This window comes from Pungitius pungitius, chromosome 5, assembly GCF_949316345.1.
Source record: "Pungitius pungitius chromosome 5, fPunPun2.1, whole genome shotgun sequence".
In the NCBI taxonomy this organism is placed as follows: Eukaryota; Metazoa; Chordata; class Actinopteri; order Perciformes; family Gasterosteidae; genus Pungitius; species Pungitius pungitius.
Window position 1 is genome coordinate 9,632,390 of NC_084904.1, and position 15,357 is coordinate 9,647,746.

At 44.2% G+C, this 15,357-nt stretch overlaps 1 long non-coding RNA gene across 1 annotated transcript; it reads right to left on the reverse strand.

Moving 5' to 3' along the window:
* Positions 1–509: 509 nt before the first annotated feature.
* Positions 510–15,357, reverse strand: LOC119225243 (uncharacterized). The gene is made up of 3 exons (XR_005121104.2): positions 15,159–15,357; positions 2,390–2,606; positions 510–1,840 (listed from the first exon to the last, which is right to left on the reverse strand). It is a non-coding gene; the product is annotated as an uncharacterized LOC119225243 (long non-coding RNA).

Consider the following 15,357-nt stretch of genomic DNA (forward strand, 5'->3'; position numbering starts at 1 on the left):
GTAGTAGCAGTCAAAATAACAGTATTAAAATTAGCAGTAGTAGTCATAGTGGTATTCGTGATAGCAGTAGTTGTAGTAGTAGCAGAAATGTAGAAAAGTAATAGTATTGGTTGGAGGAGTATTAGCGGTCGTAGTATTTGTAGAAACAGTTTTTATAATAGTAATAGCAGTAGCAGTTGTTGTACTGGTAGTATTATAATTATATATATATATATATATATATATATATACAATAGTAGTAGGGATAGTTTTGCTATTAATATCAGTAGAAATACTACTACTACTAGTTATAGTAATAGTATAAGTTGTAGTAATTTGCCTAGAATAGTAGTATATCTAGTAATGATGGGATTGGATAGAGAGCCAGAGCGGGTATGAGGAGAGATAATCTAAACCAGGGGTCCCCAAATTTATTCCTGTGAGGGCCAGTTAACTTTTCCCTTCTCTGGAGGGGGCCGGGGTCAGAAAAAGTGTGACGATTGCACTGAGTGCCTATATGTAAATATTTATTGTTTTCCAGAAAGCCACATATAACCAAATAATACCAATCCGGGATCTTCACAGAAAAAAAAGTCAGGAAAATAAATAATATCACTTAATGAAATAAATAATAACCAAATAATCTTCTCTGGGATCTTTACAGAAAAAAATGAAATAATAATAATAATAATAACCGCCACCGCCTCTTGACAGATGATAGCATTGAACAAACAAATAATCGTTTGACCAATGCAGGTTAAATACCCTGCATTCTGAATCAACCTTTTCTCCATTATTCCGTTCTATTTCACAGGGGCTAGTCTAGGATTTGCGTGGCCAGACTGAAAAAAAAATCATAATGCCCCTCTGATATTGTTCAGGGTGCCGGGCCAAATGTGGAGGCGGGCCTTAGTTTGGGGACCACTGATCTAAACGCTTGGCATCACACAAAGAGGTTATCAAATTACAGGCCTCATCACAAGCATCCCAGTTAGAATTCTATCCATGAGACTTTTATTTTGAAATGATAGGATTGCTTAGGTGAGAGAGTCAAGAGACAGAATTAAAATATTTAGCATTCACCCAAAGAGTTTATTAAATGATAGGTGTTGGAGATCCAACCCCTGAGATGCTGATTTATTGTTGGACATTGACCACTACAGGGTTCCGGTCAGAGAACACGCAGACATCTGATAGTTCCACCTTATTCTGTATTCACTCCGACATACAGGTTTACAGATGAATAGACAGATGGAGTTTCTGAAATAAACACAGATAACAAATAGAACCAAATACTTGACCATAGTTAGTTAGCCTTAACAGTCAATACAGGGGTGCCCAATAGGTCGATCGCGATCCACCAGTGGATCTTGAAGGCAGTACCAGTTGATTGCGTGCCATTGATTAAAAAAAAATGACATCACGTCACTCATGCGCGGTCTCCGCGGGAGATGACCTAAACTAATGCTATTGCTAATTAGCGATCCTTGCTTACCAACGTAAGCATTTAACTGAATTCCAAAGCAACGCAGGATGACTCAAGTAAGGTAATGACCAAGAATGTGTGTGATGCTTGTGACAGTTTCCACCCCCAGTTCCATGGGCATTTATTTTGAAATTATGTGTGTTGGGGGGGGGGGAATATTTCTGGAAATATAAGTGGTCAAAACTTGGAGTCATCACCGGCATGTTCTTAACGAGCTGAATATTTGGATGGTTCAACAAGTGTTTCAATTAAGAAGAAGCCTGGAGGAAAAATTGTTGGAATGCTGCTTCAACAGCATTGTAGCAATGTTGTGTGTGAGCAGGCCATGGCAGGAGACGGGACCAGGGTCCAGATAGAACCATGATCCAGGGAAACCTGTAAGGAGGAAAAGCACAAAGATATCTAATAGATATCTATCCAACCACCTTTTTTTGGAGTTCTAGTAATGCTTTTAGTTATCAAATACTTTCCTCTATTCAAATATGTCTGTTGAAAACATTTTGGTGTTGGCCAAGAAACCTTTGGCCAACACCAATGTGTGTCTTGGCCAAGAAACATTTATAATACTCCCAGATAAAAAATGAGTTTGGATCATGATCTGTGTGCTTAGAATCAGCAAGCAAGCTAGGTCGACAGCCAACGCTATACTTAGCTTGCCTCTTTCACACACACTTGTTACAGAAAAGTAGTCGATCTTTGGTCTATTGTCCGCATTACATCCACCAACTTTCCTGCATACACTAAATGATTTCAGCAGCGTCATGCAGATGTTTTAAATACAAAACTCTAATAAACAGCATGCAAACAGACAAAGCTATCAGCTGTTGAACATAGTAGAGATTTTAGCAACTAAATGTGACAGGTAGCACTGCGGGTTAGACTGACATCATTAGTCTTCATCTCAGCTGTCTCCCGGTTCCTTACCGTAAGCGAAAGGGAAATCGGCAGGTAGGTTGTTGTCATTGCAGAAACGTCAGTTTACAGAACATCTTTGTAGGTTTTGCCGGCGGAGTGGGGTTCCTTTAAACTTCGTCGGGGAGGGTCTAACGCCTCAGCCAAATCTCCTGAATGAAGTTCTCAAATTAGGTGGTTTGCCAGTGCAAAGCCAGTGGAACCACAGACTGCATGTTGAGCACTGGATCTGAGGATAAACAACGCAGTAGATTAATACACCACATGGGCCGGTTTCGGAGACAGGGTTTAAATCAAGACTGGAGTAGGCCTAAATCAGACTAGTTAATCCTGGCTATTTAAGTGGCTTGCATGAACATGGCATACATTTGGCTTAGTTAGTCTGAGACTATGGAGTCCTGGAGTAAGCTTAATGAGAACACCTGGTTCAAGCCTCATTAGACTAAGTGGAAGCACAGGCTGTTGGTCCAATTGTGCTCATGAAAACCTGAAATGGAGTATCAAACACCATTGTTGCAGTGAATTTTGAGACAACACAATGGCAGAGGCCAAGAGAATTTGCGCCAAAAATTATAGTGAGTTATAATGAAAAAACACTACTAAAACTAATTGTATCGAACCATCCAGTCATTGAAAGCAAAATCCATACTGCTGCTATTGAACAGAAGAAAAGAAGTGCTTGGACTGCAATTGGCAAAGAATTCAATGCAAATGAAGATGTCACCACAAGAACAGTACAACAACTGCAGGTGAGTTAATCTTCATTATTAGGCACAAAAAGATGTGTTTGTTTCCTGTTGCCTATACCCTGCTTATTTATGGTCTACCCAAATACAATACTCCTGCTGCTTGTAGCATTCACATTGAATGAATATCCTGTTTAAAAGGATAGTAACCTATTTTAAAGGGGCATATGCATGTTAAACATGGTGGTAGAGTAAGATATGTTGCACAAAGGAAAATCCATACCTCTATGTGAGGGGGAAAGAAATATAAAATAAAAATAATTTCTCCACCATGACCTAAATTATCAGGAGACAAACTTATTTTTATTATGCCTTATCAGTACCAGTATTTCAGATTTCCCATATTACTATTTTTGTGACATCAAAAAAGAAAACTAATGAATGATATCTGCCTTCATAGGTTCTATGGAAGAACATTAAACTGGGATTAAAAAAAGAGAATGCAGCAAGCAGAAGAGAGCGATTTATTACAGGTGGTGGACCACCACTAAAGGACACATGTGATGAATTGGGTGACTTGCTGTCTGGTATAATAGAGCACCAGCAACCTTTGGATGGTATACCAGACAATGACCATTTGGACAGTGAACATGGAGAACTGAGCACAAATGGTAAACATACCTTAGGAAGTAAATTGGTTACAGGACCATATTAGTTGATTTGAGTTTGGAACAGTGGTCTTTTTTTCCAGAGGAAACCAATCAAGAGCCAGTTCACAACGAGCCTGAACCCTCCACATCTGCTATGGCACCCCTGGGAGATGGAGCTGCTACCATCCAACAGAGACCAAAAAAGATAACTATGCATGAAAAGTTAGCCAGAGAATTTCATGAGCGTAAAATTGAATATTTAAAAGAAGAACATGAAATGAAAATGAGAATTCTAGAGGTTGAACTGGATATGAAATTGGGAGAGAGGGCTATGCTCGAAAAAAGAATTCTGCATACCAGTAGCCATGGTGAATATGAGGAATTGTGAAAAATAAAGATAAATGTATTGTCATTTGGCGTGTGAGTGAGTATTAATCATCACAAACTACATTTTAACCAGCCTTGGTTCACTCGTTTAATTTTGCTACATTATTGTAATTTTGTACAGAAACAGTATGCAAGCAAAACCATACCATAATGAATACATTCCATATTTAAGTACTGCACTGTGAAAGCAGCTCTGTGTGCAAGTCCTCGCTGGTCATTGGCTGCCTCTCCCACCATGGGCACATCTGCATCATCCTGATCTTCCATTGGCAGATCAGGACAGCCATGCTGCTTCAGGTAGTTGTGCAGCACAGCTGTAGCAATGATCACTTTGCAGCATCTTCTTGGCTTGAAACGAAGCGTATTTCGTAAGCACTGGAATAAAGTTTTCCATACTCCAAACATACGCTCGATCATCCCTCTAGTACGGATATGAGCTCTGTTGTACCTTTGCTGCTCAGCTGTTGTGGGATTTAGATGTGGTGTGAATAAATAGTAACTCTGACCATATCCACTATCACCAAGTAGTAGTCCACTATGTTGTCCTCTCTCAAATTGTGCACACAATGAAGAGTTGAGAAAAATTCTTGAATCATGGGTTGCACCTTTCCAACGGGCAACAATGTTTGAAAACTCCAAATTAGGAGTGCATACACCCTGAACATTGATTGAAAAACAGTTCTTACGATTCCTGTATTCCTCTGCATCAGGAGTTGATGGACACTTGATGGGAACATGACATCCGTCTATACAGCCAATCACTCCTGGGAAGTGCCCATATTCATAGAATTGCACTTTATAGTTGGCTTGCCCAGCAGCATCAGGGAACTTGATGTAAAGACTCCTCAGTTCACAAATGGCACTGCAGACTTTGAACTATTCTACATACAGTTGGTTCACTGACACCACACAAATCACCAGTTTCACGATGAAAGATTCCACATGCCAAGAACCTCAAAGTGATCAGAACTTGCAGTTGATTGGACACAGGCCTTCCTCTTTGAGACAGAGAGGAAAGTCTAGGCTCAAGCAAAGTAATTATCTCCAATGTATTTTCCTTGTGCATACGAAAGCGGTCTCAAAGTTATTTCATCAAACTGATTCAATGGATCACTCCTATCCAGCAGTATTCGTCTGGCTGGCCTTTGTCGTGCATGTTGGTCCTCATTTAGATATTCCAAATAGTCCATGCTCCCAAAAAATCCAAGCTCAGTTTCACAAACAGTAGCCTAGCCTACTAAGCGGGAGTTAAACCTGCCTCCTTGGCAGATTAGTTTAAGCTTTAATTCAGTCCAATTTAGTCCTGGAGTAGCTCTAATGCTCAATTTTGCAATCGGCTTTGTTTAATCCAGAACAAGCTTAATCCACCACTATTTGAAGCTACGTCTGTGCAAGTGAATTTCAGTTAAGCCAGCTCAAACAGCATTTTAGTCTGGGACTAGGCTTAAGCCATGTCTCCGAAACCGGCCCCATATGATTTAACCCATATCCTGGTCGGTAATAAAATGTAATTTGAGAACTTCATTCATGAGATTTGATTCCTACTAGAATCTTTTCATTTTTAATTGGGTGACAATTAAGGATCGATACATCTGTCTCGAAGTGTTCTAAGACACACCCAGTGTAACCAGTTGTTTCAGATCGCCCACACCAGAAAGTTTCCCCCATACCGATGTATAACATTTATAAATTAATAAGACAGATTTCTCAAGTGTATAAGGACTGGCCCGTGGCGCAGTGCATAGAGTGCAGCTTTTAGAGGGAATATGGTGTTTTGTGCCATGGGATTCGAATCCTGGTCGGTTCAGTCAATTTATATTTTTTCCTAAATGTAATGTGTAAGTGTATGGTGTACGTCACACCAAGGCCGTAAGAAAAAGATATCCGTTTTTATCCAAATGTGTCGGCGCAAGGCTGCAGCCTCGCGAAAAAATAGTGTTACAACTGTTCCCTCTCAGGGAACTCGAGCTGCGTAAATATGCCGTGGGAGCGCCTCTGCGTGACCGCGTCATGAAGCACGTGTGAAATTTAACCAATGGCGAGCTGGTACGTCATAGGCGGGGGACGCCGGGACCAGGCCGCTATAAAGGGAACGATTCTAGATGTGCCTTCTAGATGTGCCTTCATCTAGTGCGTACGAAGTGTTTTCCACCTAGTAATGGCTAAGCGGTTTGTCCAGTGTGTCCTCCCTTGCACCCGTTTAATTACGGGCAGTGACTCACACGCCTTGTGTGTTGTCTGCCTAGGCGTGGATTACGCTCAGCTAGCCCTTGAGGGGGCTGTGCAGATTGTGAGCACCTGTCATGGCAATCTTGTCTCTCCCGTCAAGCTCTCTTCACTGAGGAGTGGCTCGATGAGGCGTGCTCCCCGCGGCTCCGGTCCAGCTCGTGCCAAGGCAGAGCGCCGGATGTCTTCATGGGGATCACAAATGGATCTCGTGGAGGATTCCGGAACGGCTGAGGCCTTTTCCCGGCCCTTCACCGCGGGATGCAGGCGCTCGTTTCCTGCGTCGGAGGCACGCTCCGCGGCTTCCTCCACCCTGGACGAGACGCCGCTCTCACGTTCTTCCGGCTCCGAGGAGCTGGACGTGGTGAGCGTAGAGGCGACTCATTCCCCCGCTGCCGCCGAAAGAAAAGAAAAGAAGAACTGCTGGAGGAGGCTTCGTCCAATAGGCCCTGACACCTTAAGGGTCACGGCCCGGAGAGTATCCCCACCGGAGGGGCTAGGGTGTCACCGCATATTTCAGTGCTCCCTTCTCCCCGGTACTCCCTGGGAGTCGGTCCGTTGTCCCCGCCGCCGCTTCGGGGCACGACCGGGTCCAGCGAGCGCGAGCCCGAGGGCCGTTCGCCCCCTCCGAGGAGGGTTCCAGCTCTACTACACTAGCGCTTCCCTGCCAGTAGGAGCCGGTCTCTCGACCAAAGTCGTGGAGACCATCCGCCACTCCAGAGCCCCCGCCACGAGGAAGGCGTACGCCGGTAGATGAAAGCTCTTTGCCATTTGGTGTGGGCAACGACAGCTGGACCCAGTTAACTGCCCAGTCGGTTCAGTACTGGAGTTCCTGCAGGAGCATTTGCCACAGGTTTATTCCCGTCCACCATCAAAGTATATGTGACGGCCCTGTCGGCAGCCCATGCCCCACTAGACGGGCGTTCTCTGGGGAGACACCCGCTGGCATCCCGCTTCCTTCGTGGCACCCTGAAGCTACGGCCAGCAGCCAGCACTAGAGTTCCGTCTTGGGACTTGGCCATCGTACCAAAGGGTCTCTCCGGTGCTCCCTTCGAGCCCATGGTGGAGGTTTCAGTGAAGTATGTGGCTCTTAAGACCCTCTTCCTGCTCGCTTTATCTTCCCTCAAGAGAGTTGGAGATATGCAAGCCCTCTCGGTGGCCCCATCGTGCTTGGAATTTGCACCCGGTATGGTAAAGGCGTTCTTTCTACCTTCCCCCGGCTATATTCCTAATGTCCCGTCCGCTACGGTCGGGCCTATGGTGCTGCAGGCTTTCTGTTCTCCCTCGTTCCTGAAAAGAAAAAGCGTCGGACCAGGCGAAGCTTAACCTCCTCTGCCCATTCAGACCCCTAGACCTGTATGTCCGCAGGACCTCCCTGTGTAGGCTCTCCGAACAGCTGTTCGTGTGTTTCGGGCCTCCCAACGCTGGCGGCCCGGTAACTAAGCAGAGGATGAGCAAGTGGGTGGTTGAGGCCATCACACTTGCTTATGAATCGGCCGGCCAGCCCGCACCTTGGCTGTCCGGGCCCATTCTACTAGGGGTATGGCGGCTTCTAAAGCCCTGTTGTCGGCAAGAGTATCGCTACACGATGTTTGCATGCCGGCAGGCTGGTCTTCTCCCCACACGTTTGTGAGGTTTTACCACCTTGGCCTTAACTCTACACCTGGAGCACAGGTGCTCGTCTGAGTGTGCATCTAAAAAACGTCACACCACGTTCGCTCATATGGTGTGTGGGTATTGGGTTCTCACAGCGTCTTAACGCAGCTCGAGTTCCCTGAGAGGGAACGTCTCTCGGTTACGTATGTTCCCTTCAGGGAACGAGACGCTGCGTAAATGTTCTGCCATACTCCCGGCCTGCCCGTGGCACTTTCGGCCTTTCAGAGATGAATGGTCCTGCCCTTCGGGTCCCTTTATAGCGCCCTGGTCCCGGCGTCCCTTCAGGGAACAAAGGTTACATACGTAACCGAGAGACGCTTGGAAGTGTTCTACGACACGCAGCGAGGTAACCAGTTGTTTTAGATCCCACACCAAAACATTTCTTTCAGCCATCGTGTTCTGCTTTAATGCAATGTATTTATTACATAAAGGGCAGAAAACCTGTGAATCTCAATAGCTCACTGTGTAGAGCTTGTTGGCTTTAGGATGTTTTGACCGTCGGGGTTGAATCCTGATCGTTCCGATCTTTTTTTAAATATATTTTCTTAAATAAATGTTTCCATACGTGGTTGTGATGTAGTGCTCACTTCGCAATCGTGAACGCCGCAATGGATTTGTGATGCATTTTGTAGATTTTCAGCAATATGTTTGTGAATGTGTGACGAATCAGGAAACCGACGCAGACACATCTGCTGTCGGGTAAACACAAACACGCACGCGTAGGGAAACCAGTAGGTGTAAAAACCAGTAGGGGTGTAACACCGGTGCTCCGCATACGCACATCACGCACTGCGCGTAGGGCACCAAGTGCCTGGGGGGGCATCAAAAGATCTGGGACGTGAAAAATCATCACAGTAGGCTACTAGTATAAATACCAAATAAAATATGTCTAAAGCATGTTAATATGCAAAAGCAATACAAAAGTAATAGGCCTAGAACAAATTAGTCGAGAAAAAGGGGAACCTCCTGTGCGGCCCCCCTCCCTCCACCTCCCAGTGGTTTGTTCGATTATGGCTCAAATCTCAAATGTGGCAGACAGCTTCGAAATGGCTTCGAAAAGGCATCAAGAGTCGGGGGCGGAAAAAAGAAAAAAGAAGAGACAGCGGGATGATGCTCGCGTGTCGCTCTCAGGTAAGACAATGTTTTAAATCAGGAGTCCCCAAACTTTTTCTTGTGAGGACCCTTGTTAGCGGTCACCGGGCGGCCGGCTGGCCATATATACTCGCGCTCATAATGTCCGCACGGAACGCTGGTGGGCCGTATTCGGTACTCGTCCGCGGGCCGCCCAAAGTTTCTGTTACCGTTACCGTTTTTGTTATCATTTGTTTTTTATGTTATCATTTACGTTTTTGTTATCATTGATGTTACCGTTATAGTTTCTGTTACCGTTAGCCTAGCAATCATTCCTTAGGTTGCTAGCTAGCTAGCAATGGTATTTCTGATTATGCTTCTTATCTGTGTCATCGGGGGTTGAAATAAAAAGGTGATTGAATTTCTTGCACTGAATATTTATGCATTGAAATTATGTACCTGAATGTTTTTCAACATTAAAACCCCGCAAAAAATTTAACCTAAAAAAAATCACTGTTAAAATATTCACGGTTACAACATTCAACCCAAAAAATTCAGCCGTGAGACACCAACATCCGGGACATTAAGACCCAAAACACCTTCGGCTTCGGATTGTAGCTGTACTGACGAAGTCCTAAACGAAGTCTAGTACTGGTTGCTAATACGGCGGATAGGTTTAGACGTGCGCCCGGTGCGCTCGAACACAGCAAAAACGGAGAGTTTTTTGATTGTTACAATTGATTTGTATGTTTATTTTACATGCAAATATCATACAGCGGCAAACTTTTGCTCATAATACATTTTCCCAAAATAACAAACCGCATTGCTCACCACAAAGGCACACTGGCACAGTCAAAAACTGTTTGCTTCCCAAATTAGCAACACCTGTGTCTAGGATTCCTGCAGGTTAAATGGCCTACCTGGGCTGATCCGAGGTCAGCTGAGCCACAAAGCACATACAGCCCCCTAGTGGCACAGAGCAAAATTAAATTAAATAATACCAAATGAATATGGCTCCTACAGTAGCCATGTCCAATAATAACAGGGCTTTAACTCTTCTTTATGCCATCAGTGTGGCAACGTATGAAGAAATACATAAAAGAACATATAATGTTCACCATGAACCAAAACGTTTGCTTGCCACTGACGATATACAACTTTATTACAACTATACAAATCAGTTAAATTCCTATAAGCTCGGTTGGCTGAGTGTGTAGCGCAGCCGCTTTGTGGCACAATGTTATTTTGCACAACACGGTTCGAATCCCGGTTGTGGCGGACTTTTAATAAATGTTCTTTTATGTATTTCTTCATACGTGGCAGTGACGTAGTGCTCACTTATACAATCGTAATTGCTGCAATGGATATGGGATGGATTTTTGAACATTTTCAACAATATGTTTGCAAATGTGTGACGACTCAAGTGACGGAGGCAGACAACACCTGCCTGTCGGGGGAAAACAAACACGCACACGTAGCCAAAGCCGTAGTTCAAAAACCAGTAGGCACGTAACACCGTCACTGAAAAATGGGTTCTCGTTTCAGACTTTATGAGCAAATACAGGATCCCTTTGAGTTAAATTCTAAAGCCCAATGGCTAGCGCCGGCCCTGGGGGTGGTCGCTGTGTGGAGGAATAGCGCAGGCACTTTACTTGGCTTGACCCTTGCATGTAGTGTAATATGGTACTTGCATGAACCATTTTTTACTTTTCTTGTTGTCATTGTGTGAGTGGGTTTGTAGTGAGTGTGCCGTGTGTGTGTTTGTATTGTTGCATGTTCACAGGTTGCACTGGGTGTTTAAACGTATGGGGAGATTCGCTGTCCCCACACAGACGGCCGCAGTACCCTTGCCGTGGCGAGGGAACTGGGCGAGTATATAGATCTTTTACGAATAAGCTTTTATAAATATCTATTGTGCCTTATTATGCTATTGTACCAATCAATTATTGTTTTGTAAGGTGAAGATGTCTCTGTCCCTTGAGTAAAAGTCTTATTGGGCGACCACCCCTTATATATATGGAATGCCGTTTTAGTCAAAATTAAATAAATGAACAAATACACGGTAATGCATAATGACACTGTATATCATAATAAATAAATGAATAAAAACACGGTAATGCATAATGGCACGGTAATGCATAATGACACAGTATTTCATTTCACGTTCTTATATGCAAATCAGGGGGCGTCGCTATCTATCACATTCAGAACAGACAACGGAGACGTGTGCAAAAAGGGCTGGCTAAGACAGTGTTTCTCAACTGGTGGGCCGTTTGTCTAGAGCTGCCGAAGTCGGAACCGAAAGCCCTAGTACTTCCAGAAAACCCTCAATATGTGTCAAAATAGTATCTGCAGATAACCCATGTTGATCGATTTGATCCACTAATGCTAGCATGCTATCTCGGAGCCCACCGATGTCTTCCATTATGTCAACACTCTCATGTCCCTTAGCCTAGTAGTTCTCAACTTTTCTGGCTCCGGGACCCACCTTTACCCCTTAATGACAAGCGGCGACCCAATTCGATCGGGGGGGGGTGCTTCCGCGTTCGCTAGCGGTGTCGACGGCACACGGCTCTGTCGTCTGTTCTGAATGTGATAGATAGCCACGCCCCCTGATTTGCATATAAGAACGTGAAATGAAATAATGGGTCATTATGCATTACCGTGCCATTATGCATTACCGTGTTTTTATTCATTTATTTATTATGAAATGCAGTGTCATTATGCATTACCGTGTTTTTATTCATTTATTTATTAGGAAATGCAGTGTCATTATGCATTACCGTGTATTTGTTCATTTATTTAATTTTGACTAAAACGGCATTCCATATATATACAGTATACTGTATATAAAGAGGTGGCGTCCTAGTGGTTAAAAACTAGACGGCAGGCCCGTGTCACATAAAGGACCACATATAGTGAGCTAAGGATACTTTTTAACTTCATCGTAATCAACAGGTTGACAGAAAGTCAAAATGTCTTGGGACCTAAACAACAACAAGAAGACAAATCATCTGCATGGCTAGACTATTGGAAATGATTTGGGTATTTTGGGCCTCCAATTAACATCAGTTACAATACAGTTCTAACTAATATTTCTCAAATTCAGCACCGTACTCCACCCACAGTGTTCAACTCGAAGCCAAGTCTCAGCACATGGCGGACATTCTTTCACACGGATCAACATCATCGTTGTCCTCTTCCCATTAAATTTCAATAAGTCATTTAGCTAATCTAAGCCAGGAATGTTGGATAACAATCCTTAAAATTAGAGTTTATCTAAAATGCAGCCACTATGGAAGGGCTTAGGAATAAGCCTTACCTACCGTTTTATAAGTTGGTGTAGTTTAGGTTTCAAGTTATGAGTTCAGCTTAGGTGGTCTCGGGTGTCAGTGGGTCTGTTGGCTGAGCAAGCAGCTAGGGGAGCTTAGCTGTGAGGGAGCTGCTCTCCTGCTGCCTCAACAAACAGCAAATAAAACCAGATGGGCTCATTTATGACCAATTAGCAGTGTGCTGTGAATGGAGCGCCACTGACTCACCTAGTGTCATTATTTTTACAGCTTTTATCTGAGCTCAACAAAAACCTGGTGGCTACAAAATTCAGGTTTTGATGCATGTTGGACCCCAGATGCGTGAGGAATTTTTTAGATGAATGACACTTAGCATTGGAAGAGAAGCAGACCATAATGAGCTCTGTGACCAATTGTGAAAACTCAGAATATCCAGCTCTACCACTTAACAGTAAAACCCAGAAGAAGATGAAGCAACTTTAACTTGCTCTGGACTTTTCTCATGCGATGCAACCATTGCCTTGACAAGGGTGTCCTGTTACTGAAAGGGAGGGGGGGGGGTCGAGTCCTATGCAGGAATGTTGCTCTCGGCTCTCCCGCTTTCATCCCCCTCTCACTCTCCCCTAATCGGTCCCTCCATCACTTATTTGGCCTTTGCTTGACTCCCTGTGTGATGGTCCACTTCACTTAGCTCATAAACAGTGCCCATGCCTCTTCCACACCTTCATATATATCTGCCTGCCTACAACTCCAGCCTCTCACTGCCTTCCTACCTCAGAGTCATATTAGACCTTTTAACAGCAATTAGTTGAGGGACTGCAGCACAGCAAGATATTTCCCTAATGTATCACCATCTTTGGGATGAGGAGAAGCAGCAGCAGCAGCCTGCTGAGATAATGACAGGCTCATCATACACATCCAAACAAAGCCAAATCTGCTTGTTTTTTTCTTTTAATAAGTGAACAACATGAAAATGAACCAGCAATAAAACCTACTGCGGCACACAGGCATAAACTGAGGGGGGGACACTGTTCTGATCAATGCAAGAACAGCATGCTTCTTTGAGGAGGTTGTGGCTGCACCCAAACACAGGACTTTACCTCCAAGCAGGAGTGTTCCCTCTCTGAGGAGGAGGTAGTGTTCAGCAAAATGGTAGGTCACGAGGGACACCAGCCACCAATGACAACTCAGCGATATTTGAAAGCCTCTCAATGAAAACTTGTACATCTAATTGTCCCTGCAATGCTTGTCAACGGTGCCAATCCCAACTAGAGCGGAAAGACAGAGCAATTTTCCCATTATAGCGGGAGCAGAAAATGGAGGAGAGACGAGGGAGTGTGGTATCTCCAGGGAGCAGTGCAGATGGCTTCATCTCCGTGTTCAAAAACACAGACAGGAGGGATGGGGGCGAGGGACGCTGTGCGTGCACTCACAGGCACTTGTAATGTCCTTGTGCACAGCGTACACACACACAGGGAGGAGGTTCCTGCACTCTACACGCGACCAATTAGCTTTTAACCTATTTTGTGTCAAGAGTTACTCCGTTTCGTTCAAGGCCAACGTCGCACAGAGTGAGGATTCATTTCAATGGACAGTGAGATAATGGCTGTTTTAAGCTTGCTTACCCACAGTGGTGAGATAAGCCCACTTCAACTTTGACAGTCCTGTGCTTTGATCTCCCACAACCAGAGCAGAGGCTCGGCAGACATGAACGTGTTTAGATTTCCTCTCCCAATATGGTGAGTTACATTCAACTTGAAGGAAGAGACATAGTTGAGACTAGACTGCAGCGCTACTGCTCCGAGGGCGATACCATCACACAGAGCAGGATTCATCCCGAGCGCTAACAGTAATGACATTGATTTGTGTAGCTGCTTTCTTCAAAGAATATTTGTTTTGACAAATGCAACTGTTCCAAATGATACAGCATGTGTGTAACTGGAAGAGAAGTTGCTTTTGCTAAACTATCTATGTTCAATATCATGCAGACATCTTTAAGTGCATGCCGCCTGGCTCCACGAGGCTTATCAGTTCCTCATTGGTTTACACAATTAAAGAAAACACAAACGTGTGTAGCCAAGCAAGCATTCAAGTGCACACACACACACACACACACACACAGAGCCATTTAGCCGCCCTCCTAAATTAAAAATAGATCCGCTTAGCCTTCTCGAGGCACCATAGCAGTTGAAGAGACCATCACAGGCCCAACAGAACAATTCCATCAAAGCCTGACCTTCCATCTCTCCAAACAACCACTCTTTTGTTGTATGATTTTGAGATATTTGATTTCAATTGCTAACTACTACTATTATTTAGTCTACTATTTACTATTACTATTTCTTTAGTCATCTTGTATGTCTTCATCATTTTTTATATCCATGTGCTCTCTGCAGGTCTTCATCTCCGTGAAACCATAAGCAAACACATATTGAGGACACCAACAAGGAGGCGAAGTAATGTAATACTACAGTATGCTCTCTAAAAGCAATATTAGCCCAACAGAAGAAAGTGTATTCAACCATACTACATTTATTTAGGGTGTAGCAGTATCAGTGCAGGGTTGTTGGCCTGATCTGTTGGCGATGGTAGCGCATGGAGTAGAGCAGTGCGCTGGGGGCCGCAAGGTTGGTGGTACGAATCCCAGCTGCTCCATGTGCCATGTCGAAGTGTCCCTGAGCAAGACACCTAACCCCTAATTGCTCCCCAGGCAAAAAATTTAATGCATGGGTTATAATGCAATGTAAGTCGCTTTGGATAAAAGCGTCAGCTAAATAACATGTAATGTAATCTCTTATCTGGCCGTAGTACCAACCTTCACTGCAGAAAGATCCCTTCAACAGCAGTTACAGTCTGGAACAGAGCGACTTGACAAACCTCAAACTGGTCCTGGCCTGTTTGTAAAGAAGTATACCTTCACACATCCAAGAGTTCAACCAACCAGTAAGAAGCCACCTTCTCTTCTCAGCTTTCCTCTGTCTGTCCATCACTTTGCCTCCCCCCAACTACCACCA